The following is a 25,819-nucleotide window of genomic DNA, read 5'->3' as shown; positions in this document are numbered from 1 at the left end:
GCACGAACCACTATGCTATGGGTAGAATGTGACCATGCAGCGCATATTAAATGGGCTGATACAGGTTGTGAAGAGGGTTCATTGTCTAAATTTTTCCATAGGAACAGGGGAGGTTGAGAGGGAATGTGATAGCGGTGTTAAAGATATTGAAGAGGCATCACTGAATCTATGAGAGGGAACATGGTCTCAGGACTGTTAGAAGAAAATTAGAGTGAAGGTAAGGAGGAAGTTCTTTTCACAGAGAGCAATTAATGTTACGGATTGATGGGCTAGTAGCACTCATGTCTCTGAGACAGACACTTTCAAGTTCAAAGCCCATGTGAGGAATTGGAACTTACAGAATAGTTATTATTAATAGAATAGAATAACACTCCAATCTAGTGCTGGACAGTAATGCAATGTTGAAGATGCCATCCTTTGATTGAGGCATTAAGCCAAGGTCCCATCTACCTGTTTAGGTGGACGTTAAAGATCCCATGGCACAAATTGAAAAGAGAAAGGAGTTTCTCTCAGTGTCCTGGCCAACTGAAACTGATCATTCACTTCATGGCTGTTTGGGGGAGATTGCTGTACAAATTGGCAGCCAAATTTGCCTTCAAAAATACATTGTCACAAACATGTGAGATGCACAGCATAATTTTTTGCAGCACAATCCTTTGAGATGTCCTTCTGATGGGAAAAGCACTATATAAAATGCAGGGATTACTATTATTTTTTAAAATAATCTCATGAGCACGATTCCTTAAATGGCCATTGAGAGAAATGAGATTTCATTGGCATTAACAGAATTGCAGCAGTCAATGCAGGGGCACCTGCTTTAATAAGATTTTCATATTGAAGTTCCCCAATGAGCAAATTTAATGACATTAAAGTAAAAAGTTCATGAATCAAGTTGGAGAATGCAGAATCCCTCATGGACAACATCAAGAATGTTCTTGCTATCAGGGCTATCCAGACATACAGTGGGTCTAAAGATTATTTTCCAGTAGTTTAGAAGTTAAATACACTCTAGCAAACAGAACAATATGAGTTCCCATTTCCAATGGAAGGGGGAGCATTAATCCACAACCTTCTGTCTCAGAGGTGAGAGCATTACCAACTGAGCTTGTGTGATACCCGAAAAAAAAACGCTAATTGAGAAGAAACTGTTCAATTGCATTCATTTGGACTCTGAATATGGTTCAATAAACAATTTTACACAGTATTGGAGCAGCTAAAAAGTTCAAGATGTTATTAACAGTGATTAAATCGGATGAATTAAGAAAAATAATCTGCAGGCACCGAACAAAATGAGGAGACTAAAACAGCATGAAGCTAACAGGCAACCAATTACAAAAGATGAAAGGCGCTCAACAAAACACAATAATAGGAGTGCAGCAATTCCATAACCCCATGAGCAATCATTGGATCATCATCCAAACCAATTTTGCGATCTTGTGAACAAAACTGAGGAGAAGACGTTTGCTTTACAAGCTGACTGGCGGCATAGCCGGCAACATATTGCAAAAGGACACGCTCTGGTGCAAAATAGAGGTTTGTGCAACCATTATTGCTCCAGCAATGTGCTACCCACATTTATGCTCGTAGGTTCCGTGTATTCCATCATAAAACAACAGCAACAAAAATAAATTGCATTTATAGAAGCGCATTTCGAGTCAGGAGGACTTCCCAAGGTACTGGACTGTCAAGGGTTTGCACCTGAGCTGGGGGTTGGATTCAAGGGGGGTAGATAGCAAGGGGTTGGATGACAAAGGCACGGTCGAAGAGGAAGGACTTGAGATGGGATAATAGCGCAAAGCACTGCCAATCGCTGGAATGTTCCCAACATAATACTGCTAATAACATTTATACTTATATTTCACATTGGGAGGGCATCTGAAAGCACGTCATAGGATATACTGTGAAGTGTAGTGACTGAAATTGTGGGCGAAATGCGGCAGCAAATTTGCATACAGCAAAGTCCCACAATTCGCCATGAAGTGAATAAACCAATTATATCTACAGGACTGATATTTCCGGGCCTCCTCGTCCCACAAACAGTTATGCCCCTGAGTTTTTTTTGGATCAGCCGGATATCCGACACGTGCGGAAACCCATCACTATGCTTAAGAGTATCCAAACCAAACTGAGAATTCCATGCATCCCACCCACACATGGAAATTTCAGAGATAGATTGCTGGAATGGAATGTGCTCTCTCTCCCTGAAGGGATGCACCCTGCTTACCTAATTCCAGAGAATATTAGCCCAGGTTGGCAAAAGCCAAGGCTTAGAGACTCCAGAGTGTGGGTTGGGGTAACAGCTGGAGTTAAACCAACTAAAATTGCATAGCATGTTAAGGTCAAGACTCCTTGACAAAACACAGAACACTTAGAAATCCACTATCATTTTTAATAAAGAAGGGGAGAGAAATTGCTTTTCAGGATTCATGGATGAGCTGCCGAATGACAATAATTGCCTACTGCCTTTCTCCTGAAATGTACATCTCCACTAGTGTAACAGTGACTGAATCCTTTGTGCCGGATCCACATGGTGGATTGTGCAACAATAGGATTTATTATTTCATTCTTAAGCCGCTTTTAAACTTGCTTTATTCATCAAATCATCAAATGATGTTTTAGGATTTCCCCCACCCCCACCACCACCACCCACACACATATACACACACATACACATCAAACGGATTTCTGCCAAGTTTATTATCTGGAAGAATATGGCACAGAAACAAGAACAACAACTTGTATTTATATAATGCCCTTCACGCAGGATAGAGTCTCGGAGCACCATTCGGAGCATGTAGATTGTGGGAGGAAAAATTGTATAAAACAGAAATCACCTGCAAAAGTTTTTAAGGCGACAGGGGTCCCATTTAGGCATTTGTCCTTTTTCCATTTTCCTGCTCCAGTTGCTCCTCATCTCCCAGCCGATCAAGTTCAAGATCCTCGTCCTCACCTTTAAATCCCTCCAAGGTCTTGCTCCACCTTATCTACATCTGCGACCTCCGCCTCAACCACAACAACAACTTGCATTACACAGCACCTTTCACGGGGCAGTGTCTCGGAGTGCTTAAAATAAAACCATTCTTATTATTTGATGAATGGTCCTCAAACCATACAGACATAGCCACACCCTTTCTGTTGCATTGTAATCTCTTTCAATTGTCCATTTTTAAATAAAAGAAAGTCACTTGGATTGCTGTTTACTGGAGTGCTGCCACTCACACTGCAAATGGGTCAGCAACATTTGTTTAGGTCCTGCTCGAAAGCAGAGCTTCAACCCTCCATAGGATTTCCGTATCTTGGTAGTACAGTACATGCAGGTAATGGATGGTAATGGGGATACTAAGTATAACTCCTTCTTGAGAATTCACCTTCTGGGACCTTGTAGGCCTATTCTTAGCAAAGCATTCAGAATCAGGTCTCTGCGTCGTGCTCTCCGCGGATTAGCAAAGTGGGATAAATTTTAAGTCTTGAGCCAAGATCTATGATGCTCAGAGTGTTCGAATCAGAGAGGCGTAACTAAAGAGAGTTTTTTTAAAAATAAAATAAAACAATAATGTTTCCCAGATACTTTCCGCGGCGATGTTGAGCGTTCTGTGTGATGGTTTAGATACAGACTCGTCACTTAATAATAATAAACCTCGCATTTGGTACAGCACCTTTCGCATCTGAAAGACATCTCAAAGCTCTTCACTGCAAAGTGTGTTTATTTATAGGCAAAAGCGGCAGCCCACTTACATGTAACAGTGATCCACAAATAATCAAGAGGTTAGTGATTATTTTTCTCTGGGACGATTGTTGGTCAGGCATTATCACTTTAGTACTTTTATATTTAATGGGTCTGCATAAAGCGTGGAATCGTGTTTCTCCCTCCTCCACCTGCAATCCCACTTTTAGCAAACCAGCATGAAGGGCTCTATGTAAACGCAAGTGGTTGTTTTTGTAGTATATGAGTTGAAAGTCCTGATGTGAGTCTTGACCCACAACATTCTGACCCAGAAGCGAGAATGCTACCAACAGAGCCAGGCTGAAGCAAGAGGTCGGATGGAAAGAAGGAAATGCTGAACATGATCAACTCCTGCTAACCTCGAAGCACGACAGTGAAGGGTATAAAAATCCATGGGTCTGAAACGTGCTTCGGCTCCAAGACCCAGTTGATTGGTAATTTCATTCTGTACAGATAATACAGATGAAAGAGACAGCTGCGGATCAGGTAAATGAATGTAAGAAGTAAATCTCAGTCTTAAAACAGCAATAAATGATGATTAAGATTAAAGATATATCATCCCTTCCATCCACCTGCACAGTGTGGTCATGTCAGAACATCTGCCCTTCACATCTGCCTGCTTAATAACTGCACAATGCTTCTCTGTTGGCCGTTCAAAACTGCATTTTTTCATTACTAGAGCTCTAAAATTATTCAATCTGTTTTTTTCTTATAAACACTTTTTTTTTGAAAACAGTAATCTTTCTGCTGTCGTTTAAATAGACAAAACCTGAAATATAGGGATTAATTTGGGATGGTTTATTTTGCATATGGATTCTCAAACTGGAGTCTATGTATGTTCCAGGGTTTGTCCCCTCCAGCTTCCTCTGAGGTATGATGGTCGAGGCAGGGTCCATGTCAGTTTTAAAATGGGACAAGGCAGATATCTTATCTGATGGAGACAGATACATTTGCAAGGGTATGTGGAAAATAATATTATCTTTGCATTTGATATAGTACCTGTTACGTCGGGAGGACATCACAAAGCACCATTTATAATAATAATTCTTGCATTTGATACAGCACCTGATCACGTTTTCAAGATGTCTCAAAGCGCTTCACAGAATATACTATAAAATGAAATGACTGTGTGTTTTGTAGGCGAACACGGCAGTGAACTTGTGCACAGTGACATCCCACAAGCAGTCATGAAGTCAATGACCAGTTTTATTTGGGTGATTGTTGTCCAGGATACCAGTGGGAATTCCCTTCTCTTTTCGAACAGTGCCATGGGATCTTGGACGTACACCCGAACAGCTGCTTGAAAAGTCAGGTAAATGGGACTGAAAGATTTGCTCTTTCAAAGAGCCAGCACAGACACGATGGGCCAAATGGCCTTCTAATGTGCTGTAAATTTCTATGGTTCTATGAGTTCCAATGCCCCCAAAATTACAGAATTTGCCAGGTTGTATGGCGCAAAAGCAGAAGGGAATGACAGATGCTTCTCACTGACTTTCAAATTCATGGGTTGATTTATTTCTGCATTTCTATAAGTGCTTTGAGATGTCCTCCTGAAAGGCACTATAAAACATTTGAATTGTATTGCATTGTTTATTAAATAAAAAATTATAATTAATTTATTTTCAGACTCATCATCCCTTCATTGCCTGAATCATTCATTGACATCCCATTCACTTACCTTATGATTCAAGCAGTCATTGAAAGGAAAGAGGAATCATGACATGTACTGTAGCCAGCTCAAACACATCTTCGGAGTCCCGTAGTATTGTGGTTAGTGCACTTGCCTCACAAGCGAGAGGACCTGGGTTTGATTCCCGGGAGGGGTGAAGCCTTAAGTAAGTTTCCTTAATCCACATGCCTTAATCCACATGCATTGACTTCATGACCGGGAGGAAGCGAGGCAAAGGGACTATGGGATGGAGTTCCAGAGTGTGGGGGCAGAGAAGTTGAAAGCCCGGCCACCAATGGTAGGGCGGGTTGGGCGGGAGACATGGTGCAAGCTGAAGCCCGCTGAACGGAGGGAGCGGGCAGGTTGGTAGGGAGTCAGCAGATCAGAGAGGTAGGAGGGGGAAAGGCCATGGATAGGCTTGAAAGTGAGGATGAGTAATCTTGAATTCGATCTTCTGAAGGATGGGGAGCCAAAAGAGTCGGGCGAGGGTGGGAGTGTTGGGGTCACGGAGCCTGATGCGCGAGAGTACACGAGCTGCAGAGTTTTGGATGATCTGCAGCTTGAAGAGATGAGTTGGGAAAGCCGATGAGGAGGGAGTTTCCATAATCGAGCCTTGATTTGATGAATGAGTGGGTGAGGGTTTCGGCAGCCTGAAGGGTGAGGCAGTGGCGGAGTCTGGCAATGTTGCGGAGGTGGTGGTAGGCAGTGCCGGTCATGGCGTGGATGTGGGGGAGAAAGGACAGTTCAGGGTCAAACAAGACACCCAATTCCTGACTGGCTTAATGAGGTTGAGTGTGCAACCGTGGAGGCTGATGCTGCCAGCGCCTGAGGTGCAGAGGTGCTGGCGTGAGCCAATCAGGAGGGCCTCGGTCTTGCTGACTTTCAGTTGGAGAAAGTTGGCCCTCGTCCAGGACTTGATGTCGGACAGGCAGTCGGTCAAGATGCCAGTAGCCCTGGAGTTGAGGGTGCAGGCAGAGAGATAGAATTGGGTGTCGTCCCCATACATGGGTAAATTTACCTCATGTCTGCAGATTATGTCACCAAGAGGGAGCATGTAGAGGGTGGAGGAGGGGACCGAAGACAGAGCCCTGAGGAATGCCACACAAGACAGTGCGTGGGCTGGAGGAGAAGCCGTTTGCAGAGGCAAAGTGGAGGCAGAGTGAAAGGTAGGACTTGAACCAGTCAAGGACAGAACCTTGAAGGTTGAAGGTGGGAGGAGAGGCAGTGGAGGAGGATTGAGTGGTCCACAGTATCAAAGGCGGTGGAGAGGTCGAGGAGGACGAGGGGGCGAAGGGAGCCCTGGTCACACATGGCCAGGATGTCATTTGTGATCTGGAACAAAGCAGTTTCCGTGCTGTGGGCAGCACGGAAACCCGATTGGAGGGAGTGGGAGGAGAGGAATATCGAAGCTGGGAGGCGACGGCTCTCTCAACAACCTAAGACAGAAAAGGGAGAAAAGATGGGCCGGTAGCTGGATAGCTGTGATGGGTCAAGGGAAGGTTTCTTCAAGGTGGGGGTGATAGTGGCTGTTTTGAGGGGGTTAGGAACAGTGTCAGATGACAGAAATGCAAGGATTATTATTATTATCATTATTATTATCATCATCTTTGGAGGTCATTCATTTCAGCCGATTGAAAGCCCCCGTGAGCTGAGGGACCTCAACAGTTACACTTGCCATGGTTCCAAAAAGTTCGAAATAGTTACTTCCCTCGACATCTGATGCTTCACGTCTCTGTCTGAGCAATTACATTCTGGTGATGGAAGGAATTAATCTCAGTTGTTCATCCCTATGTTGTAAATTGTCAGGAGTGAGTGAGAGACATGGAAACCATCAGTTGCCAGCCAGACACAAAATCTTATTAAATCAATAGAAAGGTAGCAAATAAGCAGCACTCTCACTCTGAAGCAAAAATTGATGGCATTACGTGATGCATTAGAAAATCATTTCAGAATCCCTGTCACAATCCCTTGTCTTTGCCAGGGTTGATTAAATGTAATTTTTTTTTCCCGATTCGCTAGAAATAGAATATATTGTGGAGTCCTGTAGTTAAGTGGTTAGAGCACTCGCTTTGCAAGTGAGAGACCTGAGTTCAATTCCAGGCAGGGCGAAACCTTGGGCAAGTTTCCTTACTCCACACACCTAATAATAATCCCTCCAAAAACCAAAAACAATAATTAAATTGGTCATTTTCAATCTACGACTGTTTGTGGGACATTGCTGTGTGCAATTGGCTGCCGCGTTCGCCCACAAATATACACAGTCAATTCACTTTACAGTGTGTTCTGTGAAGCACTTTGGGACGTCCTCCCGACGTGAAAGGTGCTATATCAAATGCAAGGATTATTATTATTATTATATAAAGTAATAATTTTTACTGCAAACTCTTGGTATATAATACTATAAATTGTGGGTGTCGGGGGCAAAGAGAGATGGAATGAATGGGGGGCAAGGGGGGCAGGCAAATATAATAATAATAATCCTTACATTTGATATAGTGCTTATCATGTCTTTGAGACGTCTCGAAGCTCTTCACAGAGTGTACTGTAAAGTGAATTGACTGTATATTTTGTGGGCAAAATAAAAAATAGGTCTTTCCAACAGTCCAATGTGACAAATCACAAGTTTCTTGTTTTTAATCATTAGCTATAAAATATATCCTGTGATTTGAATCGGTGTGGGTGTAAGTGTCACAGAGGAAGCAATAGGCACATTTGCGGAGGTTTGTGACCTGGTTCATTTCACTGCTGATTGCAAAGTGTTTGCTGCATAATGAACTGCTTATAGGTGGGCCCAAGATATTTTGTCTTATTTGCAGCTTAATTGCACACCCAGGAGTGACATGAAGTTTGGTTGCTGTTTGTTAGCATGACTCCTGGAATCATTCTAATTACAAACATTAGTCCTGTGAAATAGCCACTTCAGACTGATAATAATCCTTATATAACAATCCTTGCATTTGATATAATGCCTCATCATGTTTTGGAGATGTCTCAAAGCGCTTCACAAAATATATTGTACTGTAATGTGAATTCACTGTATATTTTGCGTACGAAAACGTGGCAGCCAAAGACAGGGTTTGAGAGATCCGTCTGTTTGTGGGATCAAATTGTTGTTATTGTAGTATTTATTTTTGAAGGCATTATTAACCCTGGAAAAGCGATCTGCCAATTGACCAACAACCGGGATCCTACTTACTGTTAGGTGAACAGAGGTGTGTGGACTAAGGAAACTTGCCTCACGTTTCACCCTCCCAGGGAATCAAGCCCAGGTCCTCTTGTTTGCAAGGTGAGCGCTCTAACCAATATGCTAAAGGACTCCACAATGGGACTAATAATCAAATGGGGGGATATTGCAACACGTGATGTAGAACGAATGGCAGAAGAAAGCCATTTGACTCATCGCATCTGTGCTGGCTCTTTAAAAGAACAACCCTTTCATTCCCATTTACCTGCCCTTTCCCCATGCTCTCTGTGCTAGTTGACACTGGTCTCCTGTATCACAGCATTGAAAATCTGATAACCAAAGACCCTGGAGGGCTCCCATCTAATCTTGTTGTGTAGAATACCTGTTTTTCTGGGATTTAAATATGGAGAGGGGCCAAATCTGGGACCTCATGCTCCCAGGAATCGTTTCCTAATTAGCCCCAGGTCCAGATGCAGGGATTATCAGTCAAATCCATCAAGGACAGTCCCAATCCCAATCTGAACCGGAGTCCACCTCCCGGAAAGGAGTGCACTGCCACCTAGTGGTCTTTAAGGCGGGGTAATTCAACATCACAACAGCCTTAGAACATCACAACCCTTACCTCATTACCCCCAAGCCCTATTCCAAGTAGAGAATGAAAAGTTTGCAAGTATAGTATTAGTGAGCAGCACGTGTTAGACTCCATTTGACTTACAATAGAGATGGAGATAGCCTTTCTGTAGTACACAGTTGGAATTGTGTGCTTTTTTTGATGGGTATTAAGCCTTATTCATGTAAAAATATTAATAATCTTTACATTTTATAAAGAAACTTTATCACATCGTTGAGACATCTGAAAGCACTTCACAGGATATATTGTAAAGTGTAGTGACAGTGTTTGTAGACAAATGTGGCAGCCAATTTGCACACTGCAATGTCCCACAAACAGCCATGAAGTGAATGACTAATTTTATTTGGAGCCCAGGACACCTTTCCTTTTGAATAGCACTATGGGAACTTTAACATCCTCCTGAACAGGCAGACCGGGCCTCGGTTTAACATCTCATCCGAAGGATGGCACTTCCTACAATGCAGTACTTCCCCCAGCCCTGTATTGGAAAGTCTACCTAGAATTTGAGTTGAAAATCCCAATGTGGGACCTGTGGCTTTTCAGGTGTGATTTATCTTCCAATATTTAATTAGTATGTGGTTCCTTTGGATCCAAGGTGGCTTCAGATCAATACTTATTCCATGCTAACTTTGTGGCCAGTGAACCAGTGATGGTCAGCCAGGATCATTGCTGTTTGACACAGAACAATGTTGCAGCGATGGAATTTCAGCAGTAAAGTAAGTACACAGTGGTTCAGGATATTATTTAAAGCATTAAAATAAAGCTGCGTTCAGAGCTCTGAGACATCCTTCAGACACAAAAGGCCTTATGCAAGAATAAATTGTAGTGTATTAACTATTTTGTCTACAGAGTACACAGTCACTCCACAGTATATCTTGTGAAGCGTTCTGAGATATTTCTCTCAGAAGGGGACGTTATAAATGTTTATGAAATTTTAAATGTAATGAAAATATAAACCAACAGTACTTTAAGATGTGCCAAGACAGTAGGACAAGAGGATGTAGGCTTAGAGCTACAAGGAGCAATCTCAGGACAGACACCAGGATGTTTTTCTTTACCTAGGAAGCGGAGTGCCATCATTGAATAATTTGAATGATGCAAATAATTCATGCGTTTGATTTGCAAATCATTCATGCAAATGAAATGCATGAACGGTTTGAGGTCAGCTAAGGCAATGCAATGTTTGGTAGTCAAGCTGCTATCTTTGAGGTCTGCTGAACTGTTCTGCCTTTATAATAATACATAAAAGTCTTGGATACATTGCCTTGTTATTTTTGCTAGGTAAGAGTATCAAGGGATATGGGGCAAAGGTGGGTAATTGGAATTGAGGTACAGATCAGTCACAATCTAATAGAACGGTAGAACAGGTTCGAGGGGCTGAATGGCCAACACCTGTTCCTATGCTGTAAATTCCCATGAAGCGCTTTGAAACATTCTTCTGACATGAAACATATGTATGGATTATGATTATTTTATTTTAATATTCTATTTGAACCAGGGAATTAATGCCTCTTCTTTTCATTGTTAAATCACAAGATCGCAAGATGGGTTCAATGAAGACGGCAGCAAGGCTTTCCCATTCCCTCATGAAACAGTACAATTTCAAACTACTATATTTGTCACAAGTACTTTTATTATCTCAAAACGTCGATCTGAAAGTGCGTTCTTCAGCGCCTTGGAACGTCCTCCCGACGTGAAAGGCGCTATACAAATGTAATCTTGTTGTTGTTGTTGTTTTTCTCTCTGAGCACTCTGTCCGAAACTCCGTCTGCCCAGTGCCTTGGTACAGCCTCCTGAAGCGAAAGGTGCTATATAAATGTAATTTTGTTGTTGTCTTATAGAATCATAGATTCATAGAATGTTATGGCACTGAAGGAAGCCATTTGAGTCTGTGCGGCTCTTTGACAGAGGAAGTCATTTCACTAACCCCAATCACCAGCTTTCTCCCCATAACCCTGCAAACCCGTCTTCCCCAGATACCTATCCAGTTCTCTCTTAAAAACTGTTATCGAATCGGACTTCACTACCCTTTCAGGCAGATCATTCCAAATTCGAACAACTCACTAAATGAAAACATTTCTTCTAACCTCCCCTCTGCTTCTTTTGGTAAATATCTTAAGACTGTGACCACGGGTCACAGACACACCTACCAGCAGAAACAACTTTTCCTTATCTAGCCTGTCGAAACCTTTCATGATCTTGAAGACCTCTATCAGGTCCCCGCGTAACCTTCTCTGCTCTAATGGGAAAAGTCCTAACTTCTCCAGTCTGTCCTCATAGCTAAGGTTCCCCATTCCTGGTATCATTCTCGTGAATCTCCTCTGCACCCTTTCCAGTGTCTTAATGTCCTTCCTGAAGTAAGGTGCCCAGAATGGACGCAGTACTCCGGCTGAGGCCTAACCAGTGTTTTGTATAGATTAACCATAACCTCCCTAATCTTATACTCTATGCCCCTACTAATGAAGCTCAGTACACCAAATGCCTTTTTTACTGCCTTATCTACCTGCCCCGCTACCTTTAATGATTCGCTTACTTGAACACCCAGATCTCTCTGTACATTCACCCCCCTCAAGATTGAGCTACCAAGTCTATATTGCCTCCTATCATTTTTCCTACCTAAGTGTATCACCTCACACTTATCCACGTTGAAATCCATCTACCACATGTCAGCCCATTCCACCATTTTGTGTATGTCTGCTTGCAGTTGGTTACAGTCCTCCTCACTATTTACTACCCTACCTAACTTTGTATCATCTGCAAACTTGGGAATAGTGCTCTCTATGCCCAAGTCCAGATCATTAATATATATTAGAAAGAGCAGTGCTCCCATTACCGATCCCTGGGGGACAACGCTGCACACTTCCTTCCATTTCGAGAAACATCCATTAACCACCACGCTCTGCTTTCTGTCTTGGAGTCCCTCGCCTCATCTTCTTCCCTCCCTACCTTTAAAATAATAAGTAAATGGGATCCATTTAAAAGCAGCTTGATCCTGTGATGGAAGGAATGGTAAGGTGAGTATTCTGAAAGATGAGACTAATTGGGCTAAAGGGCCATCTTGTGATTTAACAATAAAAAGTAGAGGCGTTAATTCCCTGGTTCAAATAGAATATTAAAATAAAATAATCATATTCCGTATATATGTTTCATGTCAGAAGAATGTTTCAAAGCGCTTCATGGGATCTTACAGCATAGGAACAGGTGTTGGCCATTCAGCCCCTCGAACCTGTTCTACCTTTCTATTAGATTGTGACTGATCTGTACCTCAACTCCAATTACCCACCTTTGCCCCATATCCCTTGATACTCTTACCTAGCAAAAATAACAAGGCAATGCATCAAGGACTTTTATTTATTATTATAAAACAAGGCAGGAATAAATACTTTTTCACCGAGAAACTAGATTTGATTTGCATTTGGTAGGGGGACAACGAAAATTTCACAGTGCCTTCACATTCAATTATAAAAACATTTATCCTAATAAAGCATCACTTCCATCCACCTACAGCTTTCTCCAAACCAAATACATGATTCCACCCTGCTGCCAATGTCCTGACCTTGTCAAATTAGTTTGAACGTGGATATAGCATTTAATCTTTTTTNCTATTACCAGAGAAAATGTTGAGCAGAATCTTTTAGGTCCCTTACATTTTCAAACACAAACTATTCCAACTTGATTGAGGATTGTTTCTGGTTTTCATCTTCAGTGTCAATGTATGTCATGTATGAATGATTTGAGGTCAGCTGTGGCAATGCAATGTTTAGTAGTTGAGCTGCTATCTCTCAGGTGTGCTGAACTGTTCTGATGTACATAAGCAAGACTTTCCCTTTCGCTCATGATATTGTGCAACATTCTTACTACGTATATAATAATAATAATCCTTGCATTTAATGTAGCACGTTATCACATTGTTGAGACATCTCAAAGCTCTTCACAGTTTATACTGTAAAGTAGATTGACTGTATTTGTCTGTACTTTGTGAGCAAATCGCTGCAGCCAATTGGATGCAGCTGTGTCCCACAAACAGCCATGAAATGAGTGAATAATTTTATTTATTTATTTTAAATTAAAAATTAAATCTGTTCTAGGCAATGACTGAGCATTTCCCTGTACTGATCATATATAGTTACATAGAGTGATACAATATTGGAAAAGGCCATTCGGCTCAACTATTCCGTTCTGGGGTTTATACTCTACACAAGCTCCCACCCCTCTTTCCCCCTCTCTTAGCGTGGAAATTGTGAAGATTTACTTGAACCTCTTCACTCAAACTTCTTCACTGTTTCGCCCACAAAATACACACTTTGCATATATTCCATTTAGTATAGTCCATTTTATGTCAGGAGGACGTCCAAAAGTGCTTCACAGGATACACTGTAAAGTATTGTGACTGTGTATTTTGTAGGCGAATTCGGCAGCCAATTTGCACATCACAGTGTCCCACAAACAGCTATAAAGTGAGGGACCAATTTTATCTGGGGATTGTTGGCCATAACACTGGGAGAAACTCCCATCTCTTTTCGAATAGTGCTAAGGAATCTTTAACATTCACCTGACCAAGCAGACGGGGAGTTGGTTTAACATCTCATCCAAAGGATAGTGCTAACCACACTGTAGGGTATACCAACTGCACTGTATTCGAGTACCTATCATAGATGTGGAGCTTGAAGCCGTAACCTTCTGACACAGAGGCGAGAGTGCTACCTTCTGAGCAGGTTCATCTCTTGTTCCACTAGAAGCAAAAGATGACCAGAGATCATAAGAGCCGTTCGGATTAACAAGGTCCTTTGGCTTATTTGATCTCATGTTTCCAGGCCACTGACCTGATCATCGTCCCAATTGCACACATATGGCTGGCCTTCGTGCAAGTCAATTTGAATGAAATGTTTCAATATTTAAATAGCTGCACAGCAAGTCCCAGCACGTCAAACATCAGCTTTGTGCTGAGGTTGGACACAAGCCCTCACAGTATCATGCTGCCAGAGATGTTTGTATCATTTATAAACTTAGGGTCAATGATTTGGGTCCACAGCAATTTCCATCTCATCTGAAACATGGCATTACTGCGTAATGAATAAAATATCACTCTCAAAGGTGAATAATAAGTAGAGTAGCCTCCTGACGGGTTTCCATAGGGTTGACTGGCATTAAATCAAGAATATGCAAAATGTGTGCAGGTGTTTATCACTCACTCCAAGGTTGTTTGTGGGGGATTGATGCATGCAAATTGCTTACCATGTTTGCCTACAAAATGCAGTTACTATACTTAATAATGAATGCTGTGAAGCGCTTTAAGATGTGCTCCCAACGTGATAGGCACTATGTCGGCTGCAGGGATTATTGCTCTCATTATTAGGTTTGTGTTTGCCGACTCTTGTCACACTTGCAATATTTCGACTGCCACTCTTGCTGAAGTTGATTGACACCTTGCGGCGGGAGGTTTGGAAGAGTCATATTGATTTCCATCCCAACACGTTCTTCAGATACCACGAGGCGAGTGAAGCAAATCACTGCACTGCCAGTCACCTGCAACTGTACACATGCATAAGTTGTAAGAGTCAAGTTAGTCTTTCATATAATAATAAAAATAAATGTATTTGTTAATGTTTCACTGTGTTGCAGATCGCTTTACAGGATATTACTGTAAAAGTCTTGTGACTGTATTTGTAGACAAATGCAACAGCCAGTTTGTACAGAGCAATGTCCCACAAACAGGCTGGAAGTGACTGACCTATGTTATCTGGAGTTGGAAGGGGTGGGCTGGGGGGAAGAGGACTGTTGGCCAGGACATCAAGAGAAATCCCTTCTCTTTTCAATTCATGGAATCTTTAACATCCACCTGAACAAAAGATGGGTCCTTGATTTAACATTTCATCCGAAGGACGGTACTTCCAATGGTGCAATCCCCCTCCCTATCACTATACAGGAGTGTGAGTTCGATCCCGACGTGAGGCTTGAATCCCAAACTTCTGACTCAGAGGTGAGCGAGACTAACCAATTTTACCTGGGGAGAAGAACTATTGGCCAGGACATTGGGAGAAATTCCCTTCTCTTTTCAAATCATGTCGTGGTATCTTTAACGTCCACCTAACAGCATTCTCCTCCATGGATGCTCACTCCATCTCGCGGAACCAATGTAGAACATTGCATCCCCCAACTATCTGTTAAACTCAGCTTTCCCTCACCACCTGTAGAACATTACGCACTTTCACCACTCCCTCTCTAGGCTCCGCCAGCCTTTCACCCCTCATCCCCACTTGTTTCCATAGGCTCCCCGTGCCTGAGCAGATTGAATTCAAGATCCATGTTCTTATGTACAAATCTCTCCACGGCGTAGCTCCAGCCCAGCCTACCTCCATGACCTCCCACAACCTCATTGACCAGTCCGCTCCATTCACTCAGCAAATATCAGACTCCTCCATGACCCCACCCTAACCGCCCCACCATTAGGACATGAGCTTTCAGTCATTCTGCCTCTGCTTTGTGAAACTTATTGTAGTCCCTCCAACTCATCCCCTCCCTCCTCACTTTCACACTCCCCCCCCACTCCATCGAATACTTACCTCTTTGACTGAGTTCTTGGGATCTCTGCTCTGATGGCAGGGCTCAGAGATGCTATTCTTCGTGAAGAGCATTATATAAATGCAAGTTGTTGTTGTTGTTCTGAGGTACATCCTGCACTGAGGAATTCACACTAGTCCTAGCCAGGTTCCACTGGCTTCCAATCACCAAACGAATTGATCTCAAGATCCTCTCAATCGTGTTCAAATCACTTAATTCCCTCGCACCTCCCCACCTATCCGACCTGCTTACTTCCCAGTCCACTACCCGCTACCTCCGCTTGGCTGGCTCTGGCCTCCTATTCGTCCCTCGTGCCCTCCATTCCACCATCGGTAACTGTGATTTCATCCATTATGCCCTGAAACTTTGGAACTCCCTCTTCAAACCCTTCGCCTTGGCCCTTACCTCCCCTCTTCAAATCCCGCCTACAGACCTTCCTTTCTAATCATGCTTACGGCCAACTCCCCCCTCCCTCTCCCCCTGGCTCCCTCTCCGCCACTTTGAAGCGCTCTGGGACACTACCTAACATGGAGGGCGCTATATAAATGCAAGTTGTTGCTGTTGGAGTTCCTACAGGTCTGCGAGATTTTTAATCTAACGTTACTGCAGCTTGTATTGTCTGCATCCATAAAGTACTGTCCAATGGCAGCACAATCTATCGACAACTCTCGGTGGTATCTGCTGCTCAATTTTGTTGTCCTGGCTACTTGCTGACTTTCTCTTGGCAAACCAATGTATCCATATGTCTTTTCACTTGCTCCCTTCACTCCACCACAGCTGTCTGCTTTTTACAAGATTAGACTATTGGGTAAATCCCATCTGTTAGCAAGATTGCTGAAATTCTCCCAGTAGTTCCATCAGGAGATATAAACCGACAGATAGAATTTACTTTTATATGGTACCTTTTCATGTCAGGAAAAGATCTCAATGTGCTTCACATTGCGAACTCAGAGCTGAGGGGGCTGATAAATATGTGGATGGGGAAACATGGAGAATAGCTGACCAAAAGCACGGTTGACAAACAAGATCTAAAGACAGGTTTTAACAGTGGGGAGGAAGGCAGAATAAGGCTGAGGGGGGTTATGGGATGAAGTTCCAACAAGCAGGTGCAGAGTGGCTGAAGGTTTACCCCTTGATGTTGGGGTGGGGTGAGGCGGGGGTGGGGAAAGGGAAAGGTGGGGAGGTGGCTCTTGGTGTGTTTAAAGAAGTGGACCTTGAAGAGAAAGAGAGGGGTTGAGATAGCATGGTGTAGGAAGTTCCATTGATAAACTTCAAGGATCCTCCAACACAACTAGTCACTGCACCAAAGACATGTCCCTGGCTGCCTGCAAGCAATTACTTGTAAGCACGATTAGGAATTCTGACATATTCCTGAAAATGCTCAGATCGACAAAACCAGAGATTGACTGTTACAATCTATGTCAGCACGCATCAAGCTGGCAGTGAAAATAGCTGCATTCACTGGAGATTGTTAACCACCTTGCTTAAAACTCATATGATTATAACCTCACCAAGCACGTTACAAGATGCTATCTAGGGAAAGGAGTTTGTCCCGGTGTCCCTGCTGACAATCCCTCAGATAGAATTGGTCATTTACTTCATCACTGTTGGTGGGAAATTGCTGTGTGCAAATATGCTGCTTAGTTTCGCTTCCAAAATATATACTGCACAGTACATTTTGGACTTTTACAAAATGTTTAGGATGGGTATATCTAGAAAGCATATCCAAAGTTCGGGCCATATAGCACACAGTTGGTAAGCTTCAAGCTCCATTATTTTTATTGCTATCAAAGACACATTAAATAAAGGGTCGAGGTAGAATTTCTCATTCCTGATAGACTTTATCAATGAGCAATACAATTAATCCCCCTGTCAGGCTTATAATTACGCTGTGCTGTAGCATATTGGTTAGAGCACTCGCCTCATTAGTGAGAGGATCTGGATTTGATTCCAGGGCAGGGAGAAATATTAGGCAAGTTTTCTTACTCCACATGCCTCTGTTTACCTATCTGTAAATACGAACCCAATTGTTTGTCAATTGGCGAATCGCTTTCTGGGGGTAATAACCCCTTCAAATTAAAAAAAAAATTTTTAATTTTTTTTTAAAAATAACCAATTTAATAATTTGGTCACTCAATCCAGGACTCTCCATGGGACACTGTGTGCAATTGGCTTCACTTTACAGTATATTCTGTTAAGCACATGAGACGGCTTGAAGACGTGATAAGGCGCTATATCAAATGCAAAGATTATTGTTATATTATAATATTGTTATATTGTAATAATAATCCTTGCATGTAATATAGTGCCTTATCACATCGTTGAGATGTCTCAAAGTGCTTCAGCAATGTCCGGCAAATTTGCTCGGAGCCGAGGTGTCAAAAGTCAGTGTGATGTGCATGTTGTTTCCACACAAAGCACATTGTCCGGGTAAGGTGCCAGTAACGCTTCTGAGGAAGGTTTCTCTCACCCCCATTGATGCAAAGTGTTTTGTGTGATTTCTCCATTAGTGGAGGAGCCATAATCAATACCTGCTAACTGAAGCATGTAATATCAAAAAGCAGATTAGCAAAAAGGCAAGACTATCAATCCTCAGTGAGCTTCGAGTAGTTGGCAGAAATCCTGATTATTAATAATAAATTCCACAGGGGTTCAAGTTGCAACTAAATGCATATCTAACAGTATCCATGGTAACTCAATACTGGCGGAGGTTATTGGGGGCAGACGGATTTTTCTCCAAGTCACAACGTTTTGAAAAGCAAATGAAAAGTTTTCATAAAATAACTAAGGTGGGAATCTTAGAATCATAGAAATATACAGCGCAGACAGAGGCCGCTCGAGCTCTCGGTCGAACAAGGTGTTAATTCAATCCCCCTGTTCTGCCCTATCCCCATACCCTTCAAGCCTCTACCTTTCACCTACCCTTCAATCCACTAACTTCTTGAGTGGAAGTAAGCGTGCAGCAAAAGACAGATGGCAGATATCAGCTTGTTGTGTCAGTCAGCCTGGCTCAGTGGTAGCTTCCTCGCCTCTGAGTCAGAAGGTTGTGGGTTCAAGCCCCACGTCAGAATGTGGACTCACATAGTCTATGCTGACACTCCAATGCAGTGCTGGGGATGTGTTGCATGGTCGGTGATGTCGTGCTTCGGATGTAATGTTAAAGCAAGGTCCCATCTACCTGTTCAGGTGGATGCTAAAGACCCAATAGCACTATTCAAAAAGAGAAGGGAATTTCTCCCGGAATTCTGGCCAACAATCCCCCCAAATAATATAGGTCTCTCATTCCCCTGCTGTTTGTGGGACATTGCTGTGTGTAACTGGCTGCCACATTTCACCCAGAAAATACACAGTCAATCCACTTTACAGTATATCCTGTGAATCGCTTTGAGATGTTTGAATGACGTGGTAAGGCACAAAATCAAATGCAAGGATTATTTTATCAGTAAGTAGGATCCAAACTCATTTTGTTGTGTGCAAATTGGCTGACCCGTTCTCCTACAAATACATGGCCACTCCACTTCACAGGAAATCCTTTGAGATGTCCACTCGACATGCAATTTGCCATATCAAATCTATGAATTATTCATTACTATTTATAATGGTTTCTGTGCTGCCAGGCCGAGGAATGGGGCAGGGGTAGATGTTGTCTGTGGATCAATAGAGGAAAGAGTTGAATTGCAAAGAATTACATTGAGTGATACGGCACAGACACAGGCCATTCATGCCCACTAGTCCATCCTGGTGTGTATAGTCCACATGAACCTCTCAACCACTCTCCTATAACACTCAATTCCCTTGTCCCTCATGTCTGCATCAAATTTCATCTTAAATACGTTGATGCTATTTGCTTCAACCACAGATTCTTGCAGTGAGTTCTACATTCTCATCACCCTCTGTGTGAAGAAGTTCCTAGATCTTAGTAGGAGTTAGATCTGCTCCTGATTGTCTTTAAACACTTCCCTCGTGAGGTGCACTACATAAATGCAAGTTATTGTTGTCTTAGATTTACACCCTCTAGTATTAAACTGGCCAATAACAGTGGAAACAGCCCATCAACAACCACCTTATCGAATCCTTTCATAATCCTGATTAGATCCACTAATAGCTATCTTGTTTTATAAGAAATGGGCAACAGGTGCCTCACCTGGAACTGTTGCTTGAATGCCTCTGAATCTAAGACAAGTTATTGCTGAACATCCCCCAGAAGCTACAATAATAATAATCCTTGCATTTGATATAGCGCCTTATCATGTCTTTGAAACGTCTCAAAGTGCTTCACAGAATATAATGTAAAGTGAATTGACGGTATATTTTGTTGCCGAAACGTGGCAGTCAATTGCACACAGCAGTGTTCCACAAACAGTTGTGAATAGAGTGACCAAATTATTTATTTATTTATTTTTGAAGGGATTATTAGCCCCAGAACAGGTAAAAGGAGGCATGTGGAATAAGGAAACGTGCCTAACGTTTCACCTTGTCCTGGAATCAAACCCAGGTCCCCTCGCTTGCGAGACAAGTGTTCAAAATAAAGGAAGAGAGTGAAATGTGAATCTGGAATTTACAGACCAGTTAGTTACAGTGGGGGAAAACTGCTCAAGGGCAAGTAAAGGTGGTGATAAATATTCATGTACAAGGGTTGGTAAGCACATTTTTTAAAAGCAGGTGTCACGCCTCATCAATGTACTGGAATTATTTCAGGCCTGGTTTAAATTAGTGATTAGCTCTGTGAATTCTGTACATGTGAGGCTTATGAAGTTGATGACAACTTTGCTAGTTGACAATAACCTGACAATGGTGGAGACTTCAATAAAAAATAAGAATAATCCTCACAACAACAACTTACATTTGGTTAGTGCCCTTCACATGGGGTAGCGTCCTGGAATGCTTCACAGTGGTGGAGTCTGACAACGAGCCAAGGGGAGATGGAGGGGGGGAGGTGACTGTAAGCATGAACAAAAAGGAAGGTCTTTAGGTGGGATTTGAAAGTGGGGAGGAAGGGATAGCACATTTGATATCGCGACTTATCACATTGTCAAGATGTCTCAAAGGGCTTCACAGAATATACTGTAAAGTGGCTTGGCTCTGTGTATTTTGAGCAAATGAGGCAACCAATTTGCACGTAGCAATGTCCCACGAACGGCCATGGAGTGAGTGACCAGTTTTATTTCAGAGATTGTTGTCCTGGACACCGGGAGAAACTCCCTTCTCATTTCAAATAGTGCCATGGGATCTTTGACGTTCATCTGAACAGGCAGACAGGGCTTCGATTTAAATCTCATCCAAAGGACAGAAACTCTGACTTTGCAGCACACCCTCAGGACTGCATTAGAGTTTCAGCCTAGACCATGTGGGTTCCTATTGCCGATGTGGTGCTTCAATCAGTAACTTTCTGACTGCTACCAACTGAGCCAGGCCGACACACTAATACATTACCATCTGGTCTCCAGATATCCAGCCTATCTCCAGAGGCAACTAGACAATGACTCTCCAGTTGACATTCCTGACTCCAGACCTAGCAAGTCCTGACTCGGAGTCAGATCATCCATTCAGGCTGGAGTGATTGCGAACAAAGTTTTTTAAAAACTTAGCACGGTGTCTGACATACACAGAAACACCTGGGCTCAGCTTAAGAGTATTCAAACCAAATTGAGAGTATGCATGCCACTCACACATGGAAATGTCTCTGTGTCTGGAGTGGAATTTGCATTTTCTCCACAGAGGGATGCACTCTGCTTACCTAATTTGGTGTCAGCCTTGCTCAATTGATAGCACTCCCACCTCTGAGTCAGATGGTTGTAGGTTAAAGTCCCACATCGAGGAACTTGAACTTAGAGTCTAGACTGACACTCCAATACAGTGCTGGGGGAGGGGAATTGTTGGAACTGCCATCTTTCAGATGAGAAGTTAAACCGAGGATGTTAAAGATCCCATGGCACTCCCATGAAAAAGAGATGAGAGTTTATCTCTGAGTTTGTGTTTCTGGCCAACAATCCCCCAAATAAAATTGGTCGGACACTTCATGGTGTTTTGTGGGACACTGCTGTGTGCAAATTGGCTGCCGCATTTGCCCACAAATACACAGTCACTATATAATATATCCTGTGAAGCACTTTGAGATGTCCTCCCAAATTGAAGGTGTTATATATCAAGCGTACTTTGGTTTCTCAACTGTGTTCTGATGAAAGGTTATCGATCTGAAACATTAACTAATTTTCCTCTCTCCATAGATGCTGCCTGACCTGTTACGTTTTCTCAACAACTTTTGTTTTTATTTCAGATTTCCAGCATCAGCAATATTTTTCCTCTTCTCCTAATACAGTACACGTGGCTGCTGTAGCTTTTCTTCCAAAGGCATCGGCACCATTTCACTCCACCATAAACGATTCACTGCTTTGAATTTGTGCTGAGGAGCAAAAATAGTAATTCCATCCATGTTAATCAGCACTTTCAATGGTAATTAAATAATAGGCAGAGCAGAAAACAACACCAACTGAGTCCTTGGCAAGACCTCAACTTGCAAGAAGCTGGGGAGGCTGACCGGCACTGCCTACCACCACCTCCGCAAAATTCAAGACTCCGCCGCTGCCTCACCCCTCAGGCTGCCGAAAAGCTCACCCACGCATTCGTCACATCAAGGCTCGATTATGGAAATTCCCTCTTCATCAGCCTTCCCAACCTTCCCACGCACTCTGCTCCCACACTCTGGAACTCCATCCCACAGTCCCTTCACCTCGCTTCCTCCCTTGCCTCCTTCAAGGCCGGTCTCAAGACCCTCCTCTTCAATCATGCCTTCGGTCACCCGCCCACCTCTCTGCCTTCCCTCACCCCTATCCTACCCCTCCCCCATGCTCGGTCCTGACCCCTGACTGTCCAGCAGCTTGGGACGTCCTCCCGATGTGAAAAGCGCTCTATAAATGTAATTTTGTTGTTGTTGAGGGTGGTGGTGGGGGGAGATGGTGAGCTAGAGGGTGGGAACTGGAATGGTGAAGAAGTCAGGTCTGGAGATGAAGAGGAAGGATCCTATGTGCTTTTTGTAGGACCTTGTGTGCAGACTGGCTATCCCCTTTGTCTACAAATAGGCACTTAACAACATTCACCTGAGCTCACAGTCGAGGTTGGTCCAGTGCTGGGGGGAATGTCTTTTTGCTGTAATAGCATTACATAAAGACTCTCAAAACATGATAAGGCGCTATCAAATGCAAGGATTATTATTATTAAAAGCGTATTTGGTCAGTCAGTGCAAGTGCTGTGCAAATGCATTACTTGAAACAGCTTAAAGGTTGCAACCGTTTACCTTACAATCACGAATATTCCTTGAAGTCACAGTAAAGGAAGGGAATTCAAACTACACAGTGTGTAATCCAGAATTGCTCAGCTTTGAAGTTAGTTTCCATTGTTTGATCCGTTTCACTTTGAAGGTTGACACAGGGCACCATGAATCCTGCACTTACCAGATTCAGCTTTTCAGCCCTTTCTAATGACGGTTTAATCACTTTCCATTTGCAATTACCTGGGGGCCTTCAATCTACTCTCATCTGCTCCACGTAAAGCCCTGAAAACATCCTGTTCAGCTCTTGTCAAAGGAGTAAGAAACACAATTGCACAGATACACTTGGCTTACAGTCTTCAACAGTAAGTTTGACTTTTTTTTGGTCAGCCAGATATCTGACACATGAGGAAACCAAACCAAACTGAGAATTCCATGTATCCCCACCTACACATGGAAATCCCAGAGTTGTACTGTTGGATGTGGAGAAGTTTGACGTGAAGTCTGCAGGTATAGAAACAAGAGGGAAATGAGGACATTTGGTGTACTCAACCTATTAATGCAAAGCTGGATAAGAAACCTTTCTCCGATGCACAATACAAATAATCCTTGCGTTTGGTAGAGCCTTGGTATAGCCACACTGTAAAATGGAGTGACTGTGGGTTTGTAGGCATTGCGTTTGTAGGCATTCGGAGTCCTGTAGCTCAGTGGTTAGAGCACTCGCTTTGCAAGCGAGAGACCTGAGTTCAATTCCAGGCAGGGCGAAACCTTGGGCAAGTTTCCTTACTCCACACGCCTAATAATAATCTCTCCAAAACCAAAAACAATAATAAATTGGTCATTTTCAATCCACGACTGTTTGTGGGACATTGCTGTGCGCTGCCGCGTTGGCCCACAAATATAGTCAATTCACTTTACAGTGTGTTCTGTGAAGCGCTTTGGGACGTCCTCCCAACGTGAAAAGCGCTATATCAAATGCAAGGATTATTATTATTATTATTGCAGTAATCGCTGCAAGTCCTTCAGCAACTCTCAGAGAAGGAAGTTTCTCCTGGTGTCCTCCTGGTGCCAACGATTCCCACAAATACAAAACAATTATCATTCACTCCGTGGCTGATTGTGAGAAGTCCTGTGCACAAATGGGCTGCCGTGTTCACCTACAATTAGACACTTTACAGTATATCCTGTGTAGGTCTTTGAGACATCTGATGTGAAGAGCACTTTAACAAACTCAAGGATTATTTTCGCCCACAAAAAGTAGTCAATTCACTTTACAATATATTCTGTGAAGCGCTTTGAGATGTCTAGAAGATGTGAAAAGCACTATATCAAATGCAAGGATTATTATTATTATTATAATTAGGATTATCAAATCCGTTGATGGAGAAATAGGTGTTAATCTGGGGTTTGGCAAATAGAGTCCTGAGGCAAAACCTTTCTATAAAATAAGCATTAAATAATGTTCCTGTTAATTTAATGGTTTGTATCCACTTAGCACTCAAAACGTGCAGTGGGCTTTGTATAGCGTGATGATACAACCCACAAAATAGACTTGATTAATGATCTCTTAGTTTTGTCCTTTTGGCTCCCGAAAGACCCCTATGATTTATTAGTCGATATTACCTCAGCAAAATCCATTCTCTCAACCAGATGGCAACCATTTCCACTAACAGGCTGGGGAGAGTTGGTAATTTTCCCTCTGAATACCACTTAACATTTGAAGAAGTCATCACAAACAGCTTTGAGTGGAATTCATTAATACTTCATTCCTTGTTTACACCAATTTTCCAACACCCTCAGGATTAACCACTGGGGAAAAAAAAGTAATTCATCAGCACCACTGAAACATATTTTTAAAAATCATTTCAGTAATGTGGATCCCACTCCGTTATGTGCAAACCCCAACTGGAGCAGTCTTAGGCAATATTCATGGTAATAATCGTAAAATGATAAAGAACAGATATCTTCATCTCAGATAATGGGAGAATGAAACATCATTATCATATTAATCCATACATTAGTACCAGACCTGCCATTTTGGGAGAACGTTTCAAAGCGCTTCACACTATTCGCTGTAAAGTGCAGTGACTGGGCGAATGCAGCAGCCAGTGGGCAGACAGCAAGGTCCCACAAACAGCTGTGAGGTGAATGTCCGATTTGATTTGGGCAATTATTGGTAAGGACACTGGGAGAAATTCCCTTCTATTTTCTGTTGGATCCTTAACATCTGAACAGGAAGACAGGACCTTAGTTTAATGTCTCAACCGAAGGGTGAAACTTCCAACAATGCAGCGCTCCCACAACAGATCGCTTGTCAGCTTGGACTACACGAATTCCAAGTCCTGAGTGGGGCTTGAATCCACAACCTTCTGACTCACAGGCTCGAGTGTTACTGACTCAGCCAGGCTGACATATATGTGACATTAGCATTTGGAGGGGGAGAGGTGATACTTTGCTCTTCAATGTAGAGACTGCTTGCGTTTCAGCAGAGATCTATGATTCACAAACTGTCCCAGAAAGTCTAAGTTGATCCTGAACCCTTGCTTGAGTCTGCTCCCATGTCCGAGGAGATTTTTCTAACACTTTCCCTGCACTCCAAGAGGGGATACAAAATGGAACTTGTGGTCTGATCCTCTTATTTACCTCTAACCTCCATGCTCTCTCTCTATCACATTCTGGGTTCAAGCCCTTACGTCATTTACAACATTAACTACAAAATACAGTTATATTAATTACACGGTCACTTCACTTCACAGCTCATACCCTAAGCGCTTTGAGAATTA

The sequence above is a fragment of the Callorhinchus milii genome, unplaced genomic scaffold (assembly GCF_018977255.1).
Source record: "Callorhinchus milii isolate IMCB2004 unplaced genomic scaffold, IMCB_Cmil_1.0 Scaffold2, whole genome shotgun sequence".
In the NCBI taxonomy this organism is placed as follows: domain Eukaryota; kingdom Metazoa; phylum Chordata; class Chondrichthyes; order Chimaeriformes; family Callorhinchidae; genus Callorhinchus; species Callorhinchus milii.
Note: the sequence above shows the minus strand (reverse complement) of the source record.